Source organism: Pinus tabuliformis, chromosome J, assembly GCF_031772625.1.
Source record: "Pinus tabuliformis cultivar Carrire ecotype Pingquan chromosome J, CPIR1, whole genome shotgun sequence".
Classification (NCBI taxonomy): Eukaryota; Viridiplantae; Streptophyta; class Pinopsida; order Pinales; family Pinaceae; genus Pinus; species Pinus tabuliformis.
Genome location: NC_142295.1, coordinates 500,284,618 through 500,299,018, shown reverse-complemented (window position 1 = coordinate 500,299,018; position 14,401 = coordinate 500,284,618). Strand labels below are relative to the sequence as shown.

Genomic DNA, 14,401 nt, shown 5'->3' with positions numbered 1-14,401 from the left:
CTGATGTGATAATACAAATTGTTGAATGATAAGGGAGGGATGAATACTAACAGTCATTTGAAACTAAGATTCTATGGGATCCATATACTCTTGGTAATTTTATTTATGGGAAACATCTGGTGCATCATGCAAATCCTCCCTTTTTCTTTTTTCATCCTCTAAAGTGAAGGCCGGATCAGGTTGGTGTTCTTCAATCTCTGCTTCTAATGGCTTCTCATCATCAAGCATGATCCATAGCTTCTGAATCTCCCTAGGAACATCTTCTGGTTCTTCACGATCTTCTTCCTCCAAAGGAGTAGACCGATTTCTAATTGATGCCAAGATGTGTACATTCTGTGAAGCAGAGACCCTAGCTTCTGCTAGAATTTGAGATAGTTCTTCGAATAGCATTACACTTCCTCACATTTTCCTACTAGCTGGGAAGTCTTGTCAGCACCGAGATTGAGAGCAGGGGGTTCTTTTAGCACCTGAAAAAATAAAAAAAATCAATTGTAATAAAAATAACAAACCAAGATTGTAAACTAAGGAAATCACACTTGCAGAAATTAAATAACCTCTGTTGCAGAAAAAAAAAAGTAACACACTTTGCAGTAAAGGAAATCAATCATTTTCAGAAAGGAAAACCTAGCTTGTGAGCTCTCTGGGAATTTCGTCCAGTGTTGGGCCTAACAAGTATGCTTCAGCAAGCAAGGGAAATCTCATTAATATAGAAATTCAATTGTGAAGTAAAGGGAAAAGCATCACAAATCATTGAGGCCTTATCCTATAATGCCTCCGCGGCAATGGTGCCAAAATGTCAGGCGGTATAAATGCAAGATTTACACCAACATCTAATTTTTCAATATAGGTAAGTAAACTTAGAGGCGTAGTATAATATATGCCAGAATATGACCTCAGGGATTTGTTAAATAAAAACCAAGCTCTTGCAAGAAATTCAAAAGGAGCATCATTCAGGAAAAATAAAAAAGACTCTTCAAAGAAAAGTAAACACACTCTAGGAATCTACTTCTGGCTCCTCTTCTGGGTTGAGTTGACTCCTGCAGTAAGTCTTCCTTAGTTGTCAAAGGGACAAAGGAATGTAGGCTCATTCAAAAGAATGTGATTCAAGAAATAAAGAATTTAAATCCTCTTAAAAATTACTGCTATGTTGCAAGCATGAAACTAGAAATCACAAGGCAACTTCATTCCAACTAATCTAAGGAAATAATCGAATGCCTTAAAAAGAATCAAGATAATAATGCACCGCTTCTCTTAAAGACAATTCAATACTTTTGTTGTAAGAGAAATATACAATAAGAACCAATATATAATTAGTGTTATTTACCCTGATCTTATTAAATACTTCATTATAATATATGCAACATTTAATTATAATGAAGAATTCTGTGAGCTTTTTATCAACAAGATTCATAATATTTTCTTATGTTAATCTAGGCACCTGCTTGCAAAAGTGCAGGAATAAATGCTTTTCTACAAAAGTGCAGGAATTTGTCTCATATAATATCAAAGACAATCATGAATACATGTTAAGTTAAGTTAACCAGAATTCTTTCTCAACAATTTTTTCACCATTGCGTCCTGGAAATAAACTTTGTTATGCAGCAATGAGATCATGGTAAATCTTTGTAATAATAAATAAGAGATGCAGTTAAAACATTCACCATTTACTTTAGTTCAAACTTTATGAAAATACATCCAAAAGAATTGATATTAAACTTAAATGAGCAGAGTAGAAAAATAAATCTTGTGGAATGAAATTGAAAATTAAATCACTGAAAAGGAAAAGGAGCTATGCAATGAAATTGTGAAATTATCTAAGATCACACTAACACCAAGCAACTAAAATGCAGAAAAAGAAAGTTAAGAGGTTTAGGGCAACGGACTAGCTGGTGGATCCAACCATCCAGCTCGTTTCCCTTGCAGCGATTAAGTCACAATATTAGAACAATACGGAGAAACAAACTTACTCAGAAGTGATTGTCAAATAAACTCATTTCATAATAGAAACGAGAATTCAGAATTTAATGCCAAAGAAATTCATTTCATATGTCTTGTTACAAATTCATGAAACAATGTTGCATTGGTTCTAGTGGTCCCCTTGAGGGATCATCCCACTAGTGCGAAGCTCCTCCCTTCCTGCACATCAAGTTCGATTCCCTCCACCTGCAAACAAATATGATTTACATAATACAAGCTTCCATATACAAAAACTAGCCTTCACACCTACGTGACTTCTTCCTTTTATAATGCTCTTTCATGGTAATTTTGGCTATATTCCTTAGAAAACAACATGGGGATTGTATCCCAAATGATATTCATCAATAGTATATCAATACAACCATTAACCCATTGAAGGAATGAAGATTTGGCACGAATTTCCCAAATCTGGCCGTTTTCTACAATTCTGGAAAAATTGGTTTTTTTAACAAAATGCGTCCAAAGAACTCTGTGTATCTCCTTAACCATTACAAATTTTGGAAAACTGTTTGGAGTAAATATAGCTTGTTATATTTTCAACAATAACTTCTCTCATAATTTTTTGGTTAGATCCATTCCCTCAAAAATCGTGCCCAAAAATGACTATTTGAAATATGAGATGCTAAGATTCCGGAAAAAACAATCTATATTTAGAAAACTACCTCAAAGACCGTTATGTAAATTTTATAACATTATGAATTTTAGAAATTAGTTTGAGGCTTTTCCAATTTGCTATATCGGGACCAAAACCCATGTTCTAGAATTTCTCCATTTGCCTTCACCTGCATGAAAAACGAGGCGAAAGTTGGTAGTTTGGAAACTGTTGTGAATATGGGGTTGAGGCATTAATTATTGCCTAAACATAAATTTGTATGACTTGGGTGCATCTTAGCTTATGGGGAAGTGTTCAAACAATATTTTGAACAAAAACCTCTTTCATATTTCCCTAGAGATGTGTCAATGTATGAAAGCTCCAAATTAGTGGAGGCATGTTGGTGCAGGCAGAGCTAGTGCAGGCACAACTGGTATATGAACTGCTACTATAGGAATGTTAGCACCTACCACAAAAGAGCCTGACATTAATGAAATTTTCATATTAAATTAACAAAACAAGAACAGTTCATAGATCAACAACTGTCAACTCCAAATGCCTCTAAATAATAACTTAATAATGCGCAAAATGAATAATAATGATTATAACCACTTAGTACATGCATAAAATTATTCAGTTAAATCATGAAAATTTTGGACAAAATGGAGGCTTAACAACCACCTGCTAGAATCCACCACTCCTAATAAGCCTCACCCAACCACCACTTGATGGAGATGTCACTCCCAATATACCATTTTTCTAGCCATTTCTAGCATGGAGCCACCACCCCTATCTTGTTTATCCACCACTTAATTGAGGCCACAACCTCCTCAAACTCTTGGAGCCACACTTTCATTCATGTTAAAATGACGCCAAGGAGAACTACAAAACTCAAAGAAAACACATCAGTCCTTTACAAAATGATAAATCTAATCAACACAAACACCGCATATGATTATTTGATAAATACATTAGCAACAAAAATATACACAATATTTATCTTTGAAACTCCCTTAGCTCTATCTCCTCACTCTCTGCTTGAGATGCTAGCTAAAAAATGATTCTTCTACCTTTTGCAACATCTACAAACTACTTCAAATTTTCTACATAATGCCCCTCACAACTTGCACACTCTTTTATTCTCTCACACTCACTCAACCAACAATATAACCAACCTAAACTCCTCCAATAAATCTCTAATATATAATTTTCTAGAATGATTAAAACAATAATTGCAATCAAAGTAATGGAGAGCTAATCATCTTTGTTCACATGCTTTAGATTGTTCTGGTATTTTGATATTTCTCCTCCTTGACCTAATCCTCCATGATATTCATTGAATGAGAGATCTTATCAAACTTAACCATCTTCTAAAATACTTCCTCATAATTTTGGACCAATTACCAAGTGCAAAAACCATAGTATTGCCCCTATAAATGTCTTAAATGTGCACAGAACCTGGGAGAAACCACCTATAGAGTGTAACGCAAGTTTTCCTTTTGAGAAGTGCATTATAACACACCATAGAACATTGAAATCCATCATTACAATGCAATTTTTTCTCATGCTACCAAGGTTACCCCTTCCAAGCCTCATTTTTTTCTATATTCTCAGCTTCAGGACTTCCAGAACTTGTCCATCTTCTACTTCAAGCACCTCCTAAAATTGTAAATCCTTGGAAAACATATTTTAAGCCTCTAATAATCATGAAAAGTTCTCCAAATCTATCCAATATTCCTCTGCAGGTATCAAGACATCATTATAAGGCTCCACCTTGCTAGGTAACTCTGCATCCTCCTGCAATTCTTCTTCCAATCAGAAAGAGTGAGATACAATCCAGGTTAACATCATGATGATACAAATAGTGCTAACTACTTGTTGACACCAATTCCAATACTGAATTCCAACATACTCCCCCTTTGGCATTAATTTCAACCTTAACCTAATCTCCATAACCTGATATGACCTCTAAATTTGATCTCGAAACTTTGAAGTTGATCTAATCTCCATACTCTCTCCATCTCTATAGTCTCTCCCCTTTTGAAATTAATGGAAAAGGGAAATACCAACATTTGGAGAACAATTTCAATAATGTGAGGGGATGAGAAAAGTACTCCTGCTGAAATACTCAACACCATGTTGATTACAAGGCTGATACAAACCAATGAACCAAGGATGTCTCTCTTGCAAGATAAGAATGTAAACAAATGAAATAAACTACCAACCATGTCTATAGCCAATACGATGCATCATATCATGCCAAACATGATGCCCCCCCGAAACATGTAATGGGGCTGCAATCATACTTGCTTTGTTGTTGTAGTAACACTTTCACTCATCTGCAATAAGCCTCCTTGCCAAATGCAAGAGACAAATCCACGTGGACTAAGACTCCAACTAAATTTGAGAAATTATGTATAATTAAGTGAAATATAAATACAAGGCTTTATGTATCAAATACATGGTTGTGATAATTACATAAGACTGACATATGACTCCTCTATAAGCATACCTATCACTAACTAATGACTATATGGACCCAAGTTTACATTATTCACCCAATGCAACAGGGTTATATCAGTGATACACAAGATAATAATTTGACACCTAATAGCCCATACATAGATGAAATTGACAAATTTTATGATACATGCTAGACACTAAGGGTCTCTCCAACACCAATGCACCAAAATATGAGACAATGATCATACATGGATTTTACGATTGTACACAAGCCTGTTCTCCTCTATGCATGCCCAATACAATGATATAACGTAAATACATGGAATCAATGAGAAACAATATATTCTCTATATACTATCAGCAATGAAAATAAAATACATGTCGTATGATATCACATGGCTACACTCAACACCTTTTCCATAAACAAGTATCTATCCTGCAAAATGTGTGCAACTCACATCAATAGTAACAATGAAACCTCTATAGCAAAATCATGATAACTACAATCATCCTCCAAATATACATGTAGAGCATAATCATATGATAACAACAACTCAAATAAAATTACATAATAAAAACAATAAATACATCCCCATCACTATTAAACAATGTATCATCAACATAAGTGCATATTCCTGTAGCACCTACTCTAGCTTTGAGCAACAAAACAACAAATAGAAAAAACAATAAGAAATCTCTCCAAAATCATCAATGTTTTGTCAATAAGTAATGCGTCTGAGAAGAAATAACTTAGAATCGATCTGTGCAACAATAACAACAATATAAGATTTTGCAATATAGCACCACCAACAACTCATCATCTCCTTGACCTCATGCTATCAAGTTCAACACACTCTCTCCTCATACAATGAGATAAAAAACCAAGCAACAAAAGCATATCAATCATAACATCATATTCAAGATGCATACTTTCATGAGACTTATGCAACAATATACTCTCTCTATACATCAGTAACAATATACCTCTAATACAACTCACACTATTTCATAAACTCATCATAACTCAGCCATGTAAATGAAAAATGTCTAAAAAACAACATGCATCATGTGTCTAGATACATACAACATAAGTAACAATATGCACACTCTAGATGTGCCAACTCCAATTTATCATCATCTAATCTCCATAATAGCCTCACATGTGTGATAATACATGACATAAATGTGATCTAGCAAAATGAGTACTAGCAATATAAAAATTATGCTTTGCAATCATAGAAACACATATTAATCTCTATGAGGCTACCACAACAAAACCAATGTCAAATAGATGCACAACAAGGTCCTCCACAATGAACACAATGCCAACAATTTGTTGGTCCATTCGAAGCAAAAGTGTTCCCCTCAATATGCGCTCTTCCTTTACTCCACATTAATCTATTTGAAGAGTACATGCTCTAAAACGTAATTACAAAACTATACACAGATTCACCACTAGTAGCATAAATCATGGTAGCATATCATCAACAAAAAAGGAACGATTTTAATTGAACCAAACTGCTATAAATGATGACACAACAAGACTCTCCCACAATTTGGTCACAAGATCTCGTTGCATATATCAATAATTAAAAATATGCAATATAAATTGTCTTCAAGAAAACACTTGGAGGCACATCACACTTGTACTAAATCAACTCCTTGATCATACGCATAAGAAAAAATGCATGGTTTTCATGCCTTGAAAAATATCATAAGAATTAAAATGAAATTGATACAAAGTTATCAGCAAATATATGTGGTTTATCCAATTAACAAAATGAAATAAGGATAAAATATGAAATAAATACAATGCTTCGAACCTCATGCGGCTCCTCTTTGTTGACAAGGTTAATCATCTCTGTGGATAGAGACGATCCCTCTAGCCCAATGAGTGGGTCTTTCAACTAAAGTGATAATCAACGAGACATCTTCTTAGATTATAATTTAAAAGTAGAACAAGAGAGATGACCTTCGTTCTAATGCTATTCAAATTTCCTTTGTTGATATCCTCGAAATTCTTGTGTCACAGACTTGTTCCTTCTTCTCTTAGTGCTTTTGTTCTTGCACAAGTAATCAAGAGACAACAAAGCATGCCAAAACCAATAGCAAATCCATTAATAACCTACTTAGCTGATCAAGGAATGCCAATACATACATGAACATATATATTTTGGGAAGATGAACCAGTATTTTTATATTATTTAAAGAATAAAGGGAAGCTTACAACCATAGTCTTGATGTTGAAAGGCTATCCTTGAGTGGCAATCCAAGTCCAAGCCAAGAAACTCTCCAAACACTCCTTCTCCAAGTCTAACGAATAGCCTCTAAGCACAAGCTCAACATATGGGTGAAAATGGACATAGACCAACCATTTGGAAATGGGAGAGGAGGAATTTATAAGCTAGGAGAGGGAGTTAGGACTCCTCCAAAGATAAGAATAGGTCCACATCTTAAGGAGGTAGCTCATAGCGATAAGACAAAGAGGTCAAGTTATGAGGATTCGACCTCATCTATGTGAAACCACCTCCATCTCGTCGCTCTAGAAGCTTCTAGATCATGAAGCTTCTCATCCTCTTTGGGAAAATTACCTTTTTTGGATCATCACGAGTATGATAGGGAACAGAGCAATGCCATCACAAGTCAAACACGGTGCAACAGGCGACCATCATGGTTTTGAGCTTCATAAGAGTGATGACCCTCATTTTAGGATTTTAAGAGCTATTTATTTAGGGAAAGCTCAAGAAATTTTCCAAGCAAAGTTAAAGGAGGGATCTAAACTGTATACATGGATGAGTATGCTATATAATGATCATGTTTCAGGCACTTCAGGGTATGTCATAGGGAAGTGCAGGAGACGTGACAAAATACTTTGTAACAAATGTCCCCTAAAGCATGAAGGCAGAACGAGGAGTGATGGATGAGATGCTTTACGAGCTTTTGGCAAGGACGGGGACATGCATTGTCAAGAAACCTGCAAATCAAGGATGCATATACATATACATGTTTGAGATCAAGACATGAATCCATGACATGGATGCAGCCATCTGGATTATGAAGACTAGATTAAAAGATCCATGGTATGGGCACAACCATCCAAATAACAAGGATCATCATAAATATAAAGTCTCACAGTATGGTCACAACCATCCGTATAGTAGAAACATGTGTACAATCATGAATGACATATAACTCCATGCAGTCTGAGCCATAACAGACAAGACTCAGGGTCTTGCATTCCATCCTGACCCGATCAATGTACAAATCCTAACATGTGAATAAACACGTTGAAGTCGAACATGCTATAAAACCACCTGATTACTGGCCAATGATGTGGACTGTAGTGTTCTATCTAGGGTACTAGACTAGACCATATTTATTATCGACCAGGATGCGTAAGCTTAGAGGCATGCGTCTAAAGTATATAGAAATAAAGGATTATTAGCTAAGTGGTTATGATGTAGGTCACAGAACTTATTTACAGAAGATTGGGGTATGTTACCTATCATCCAAACACTTAGGTCACTCTGCTAATATACCTGATTACAACACTGTCATTAAATTCATTTACCAAATTAAACACCATGTATCACTGCAAAGCAAGATTTCAATTTCCTTACAGAGACATTATACATAAAACCATTGTTTAGCAAATACTCAGCATTCACTAATATTCATACAAGATAAAAATATACAGAGATCATAAACAGATTTTGAAATGAAAACAAAGTTCATGACATTGCTTTAAAAGACAATAAAGGGATCGAATCCCTTACAGGATATGATTCACGATCTCAGTGATGGACTGTTCAAGCATTATCACAAACACAAACCATATGCATTCGATTGAAATCAACAACCAATCTTAACTATTGAAATCGGAAACCAATCTTAATTACTGTGCATGTCATGTAATACCCTAAGTTGCGAATAAAAAGGAAATGACAGTATACCAGTTTAACACAGGGCCCGTCCGCGTTCCAGAGGTATACTAGACTGTGTTCAACCGGTTATCAAATCAATGCAACAAGACAAGGATCGTGACTGTAACTGTGTTCTTGATATTAAGTTCAAACTCTGTTTCAAATGATACAACGATTACCCCTACATTGATTACACAGGACTGTATTTACATATGTTTTTTTACAACCCTTACATTTCGAAAACGAATGTACATTCATGATATGGCTGTTGCCGCTTTTACCATGTCGAGATTTTTAAAATGTTTCCATCCTAAACTGATTTCAAAAAGGAACAAAAACTAAATCAATTTAGAATGCTCTGCTGTTGCTGCCTTTGTCGCCAGTATGCCATACTTTGACCTGTGTTGACCGCGCATGTAGGAGGGTCGATTCTGCTGTAGGATAGGTATTCGTCCATGCTTGGACATTCTACTTTTCATCCCTACCTTTCGCTCTAGCCTAGCTGTTGTGCCACATGTCAAACAATGAGCCAATTACAGGATGTTGGAACTTCCTGTAACCATTTTACCAAAAACTTCTAATTCTTTAACATAAAACTCCTAAATCAATTTCAATGCATTTTAATAACTATAGGACTATTAACTAATCAATTTTCAAGGAATCTAAGAGATATATGATGAAAAGAAGTAGGAAAATGATATGTTTTAGGAGGAAAAAGGAGGTCATGGGATGGTACCAACATCTCTCCCCGACTTAAGGAATTAGCATGTCCTCATGCTAACCCCGAAGTGCTTCCCTTGAACTCTGTCCCTGCCTGGATCTCTGCTGCCTTTAGCAATGTGTCCACATTCTTTTTCACCTGGGTATCTTTCTGACCCTTGAGCTCCTGCTTTAATCTTTTGTATTTTTCTTTGAGGGTCTTCTTCTGATTGTACCACTTAGTGGCCCAATTACAAATATCCGTTTGCTCAGCCTCCAGTTCACTGATTCTCTCCCTTAACTTTTCATTCTTCTTTTGAGTTTCTTTACTCTGCGCTCGGAGCATTTCATTTTCTTTCTTGATAACTTTTTCTAGCATATTAGCCTCCATGAGCTCTTCCTTTAATTTTTCAATTTGTTTCTCCAATTTCTTCTGTCTCTTAATGGGAGGTGGTGAACCTTTTTCCTGCCTGTTATTGCTTTCTACCTCTATATCAACTCCTGGCCCTGGTGGTGAGTGGTCACCACTCTCAACATCCATTGGTATAGGTGCATTGGATTCAAGCTGGTCTTCTTGTAACTGGGCTTTTGGTGTCCTCCTTGTTCTTCGTGAGTAAGTGGTGAAAATTTTATCTTGTTCTGCCCTCTTAGCATCTTCCTTTCTCATTTTCCTAGTCCTTATGCTGCTCACAGGTAGAGGTGCCTTGCTGGCTTTGGATACTGGGATTTCTTCATCAATATCCTTCATGAACCCTGAGTCCTCCTGCAATTCTTCTTTGTCTTCCTCATCTCTAATTTGGTTAGCAGCTAAGAACTCCTTCCACATTTTCCCTCTTCTCTGCAATTCATGCTCAATAAGAATTTTAATTAAGCCAAAGTGGTATAGGCTCTTGTCTTCATTTCCCTTCTGCTTTTGAATGGTCTTCGACATCTTAGTTAGGCTTTGTAATAGAAAATATGGTAGACTGATAACACATTGTCTTTTCAAGTGGAGCAGTAATTTAATATGGTATAGATAGACAATACTGTAACGGCCTTCGCAGGTTATGAATTTTTGAAGGATATAGACCATCTCATCCCAGGGATGCATCAACCAACTTCTTGGAACACCTTTCTTCCAGTTAACTGATGAGACTCTGGATCTAGACATAAACTGCGTCCACGATTTCTCTTTAAATTGCTTTGTTTTAAAGTACTTCTCCCCTTCTGGGCTAATCCCTATTGACTGGGCTATAGTGTCCTCTGAAACCCTGAATGAGAAGTTACCTATCAGGGCTTTCTCTCCATTGAATGTGAAAGAAAATTGTTTGGTAACCTCTTCATTACTTCCATGAAATTTTTCTAAAAAGGGTAACCACTGTATCTCTCTGAGAATGGAAATGCAATCTTCATGATATTGAGAGCTGTCAAACATGCTCGGTTCGACCCTATTAGTCATCTTGGCAGAGGGTCATGCCCTAACTCTTCTCTGTTTATGTCTTGCAATTTCAACAAAGAAATTTCAATTTGTTACCTGGTGGTGTCACTCCAATATGATGCTCGGTTGACTGTCTTGTGACTTTGGTGGGAGTCGAAACTGAATGGTTATATTTCCCTTTTTGTGGCGCTCACTACTTTCAATCCTTACTGTGGAAGTCACGGGAGTTAACTGCCAGCGTGAAATAACTGAGAATGATGGTGGAATAACCACTGCACTTACTTCATAGCGTATTCATTCTTTTAGAACAGAGGAGTGTTGTACCGCTTGTATAGATGTCATCATAGGAGCGCTGAAGGCGTATATGCAATATTGGGGTATGATTTCAGGGAGTCCTCTGAATCATTTGGCTACGTCGGGTGGTGGAGTCATAATTCGGCCGTGTGGAATACAATGAATAGGCCGCTTTACATTTGTTTCTTTCCCCTTTATTTTTTAAAAACACAATCCACCACGTGTCCTGTTTCGGTTGGCATTCGGTCAAATGGAAGATGTTGGTATGGCTGTAGGATGCATTTAGCATAACAAGGTTGATGTGTTGGTAATGGGTTTAGAGGTATGAATAGGTTGAAGTATGAAAAATGATAAGAATCAGTGGGATAAGGGATGATGGAAAATGTAGGTGTCCTTGAAATCGATCATAACAGTCACAGTCATTAAATTTACATTAAAAATTAATCTAAGAAATTAAATGTTAAGAATAAGAAACATATTACTCTTTTGTTGGTTGTTGTTGTATTGACATGCTGAGTAGGACTAGTCTCTTTTGACTATTCTTTTGCTTGTTGTAACAGGTCCCCTGAGAAAGATTGAATGCAACAGGTCCCTTGAGAAAGATTGAATGCAACAGGTCCCTTGAGAAAGATTTGAAGATGTTCATGCAGCTCCTTATATGTATACAGGTTCCTTGAGCCTGGGTATTTGATGGAGTCTTAGTGCCCAGCAACCTGTGAATGAAGCTTTGTTGAAGTAACCCTGAAGTAACAGTTTCTTAACAGGTCCCTTTGATGTGTCTTAAACAGGTCCCATTACTGCTGGTGTTGATAGCATGGTCTTCTGGACAGAACAGGTCCCCCTGCATAATGTTTATAACCAGGTCCCTCTGAGATAAAACAATGACAAAACAACTTATTTATTGAAGTCTGGAATGCTGGAACAAGCTGCTTTGGAAATTTACAGTGAAGAGATAGGATAAGAAATCTTTAAGAATTTACAATGGAGAGATAAAAGAACAAAATGCTGATGCTGCTCTCCCCCACTAAAGTTTTGACTTGTCCTCAAGTCATTATTGAGTTGATAAATCAAACAGTGAACAAAAGAAAGAGAATTCTTACCCGCCAATGAATTGGTTTTCAAGTAAGAATTCGGGGTTAGAGTGTGCCAGAGGCTGGTTTTCACATCTAACCCATTAGTTTTTATATGTTTTTTATTTTTATTTATATATATATATATATATATATATAGTTTTTGTTTTATATTATTTTATTTTATTTTTTATTTCTTTTTGACTCTGAAATTGAAAGGAAATGAACTAAGGCAGTGATACTACAGCTGAGGGCTGCAGTATCTCAACCTCTCTTTGTTGAGATATTGTTTGGAGAAAATCTTGCTTGCTGATGGGCTTAGTGTATAGTTTCAGGCGATGACCATTGACAGTAAAGGAATGGCCTTCTCCATCAATAGTTTTGAGCTTGACTGAACCATTGTCGTAAGCCTGAACAATTTGGTATGGGCCCATCCAATGGGTGGTAAACTTGGCTTTATGATCTCTGAATTTAGAGTCAAAAAGTAAAGCCCAGTCACCTTCCTTGAACTGCTTCTTCTTGATATGTGCATCATGCCACTGCTTCCTTTGTTTTTGCATGAGGATTGTGGTTTCCTCTGCTTGCTGCCTCATTTCATCCAGCTGGTTCAACTACTGAATTCTTTCTTGTTGTGCTTGGTCCAAGTCAATTTGCAAATCTGCAGCCAGTTTAAAAGTATGTATTTGAAACTCAATAGGAAGCATTACCTCTTTGCCGTACACCAATTGATATGGTGTAAATCCTGTAGTATCTTTCCACGTAATTCTGTAAGCCCAGAGTGCATCTTTGAGCTTCTCTTCCCAATTCTTCCTGTTCATTGCAACAGTTTTAGTAATGATCCCTTCCAAGGTTTTATTTGTGGATTCCACCTGCCCATTGGCCTGTGGATGGTAAGGGGTACTTTTCCTATGCTTGATTTGGTATTTGTCTGTGATGTCCTTCACTAGCTTTCAGGTGAATTGAGTACCTTGATCAGTCACAATTTCCCTTGGTACTCCATACCTCACAAAAATCTCTTCAAAAAGGAAATTTACCACTGTGTGTTCGGTGGCTCTAACCAGTGCTTTTGCTTCATCCCACTTTGTGACGTAATCAGTACATACTAAGATGTACTTCTTACCATTGGAGGTTGGGTTAATGGGTCCTATAAAGTCTAGAGCCCATTTGTCAAATGGCTCTAAGTGAACTTGGGTCTGAAGGGGCATCTCATCTGTAGCTGTTGGCCTACCCATTCTTTGGTAGCTGTCACAACTCTTTACATACTTCTTGGCATCCTTGAAAATGGATGGCCAGTAGTATCCAAGAGTAAGAACTTTGAATGCTATCCGCTTAGCTGCAAAATGCCCACCACACGGTTCATCATGGCAAGATTTTAAAATATCAATTACCTCATCATTTCTTACACATCTTCTAATGATCATATCATAACTAGTGTAAAATAAATTGCCATTAAGCCATGAATATCTAGCACTTTGTTTGACTAGTCTCTTCTTTTCCTTTGCAGTAAAGTGTGGAGGTGTCCTTCCTGTAGACAAATAATTGGCCAAATCAGCATACCAAGGAGTTACTATGGAAATTGCAAATAGATTTTCATCTGGAAAAGAATCTTCAACCGGAACAACCTCACCTGGATTTTGCAGTCTAGAAAGAAAATATGCCACCTGGTTCTCTTTGCCTGGTCTATCTAACAGTGTGATGTTAAATTCCTGTAACAATAATACCCATCTGGTAACTCTGCCACTAGTTATTGGTTTATTCATTAAATGTCTAATGGCAGAATGATCAATATGTACAAAGACTTCATAACCAGTTATGTAATGTCGGAATTTATTCCCAGCATATATGATAGCAAGTGTTTCCTTTTCTGTGACTGTGTAGTTTAACTCTGCAGGTGTTAGATTTTTGCTAATGAAATAAATGGCATAATTACAAGATTCCTCTTTTTTGCCTAATGAGGCACCCACTG

General features: G+C 36.5%; 1 pseudogene; it reads right to left on the bottom strand.

Moving 5' to 3' along the window:
* Positions 1 to 389: 389 nt before the first annotated feature.
* The window catches only part of LOC149227974 (serine hydroxymethyltransferase 3, chloroplastic-like), a 106,959-nt pseudogene continuing 92,947 nt past the window's right edge, over positions 390 to 14,401 (bottom strand).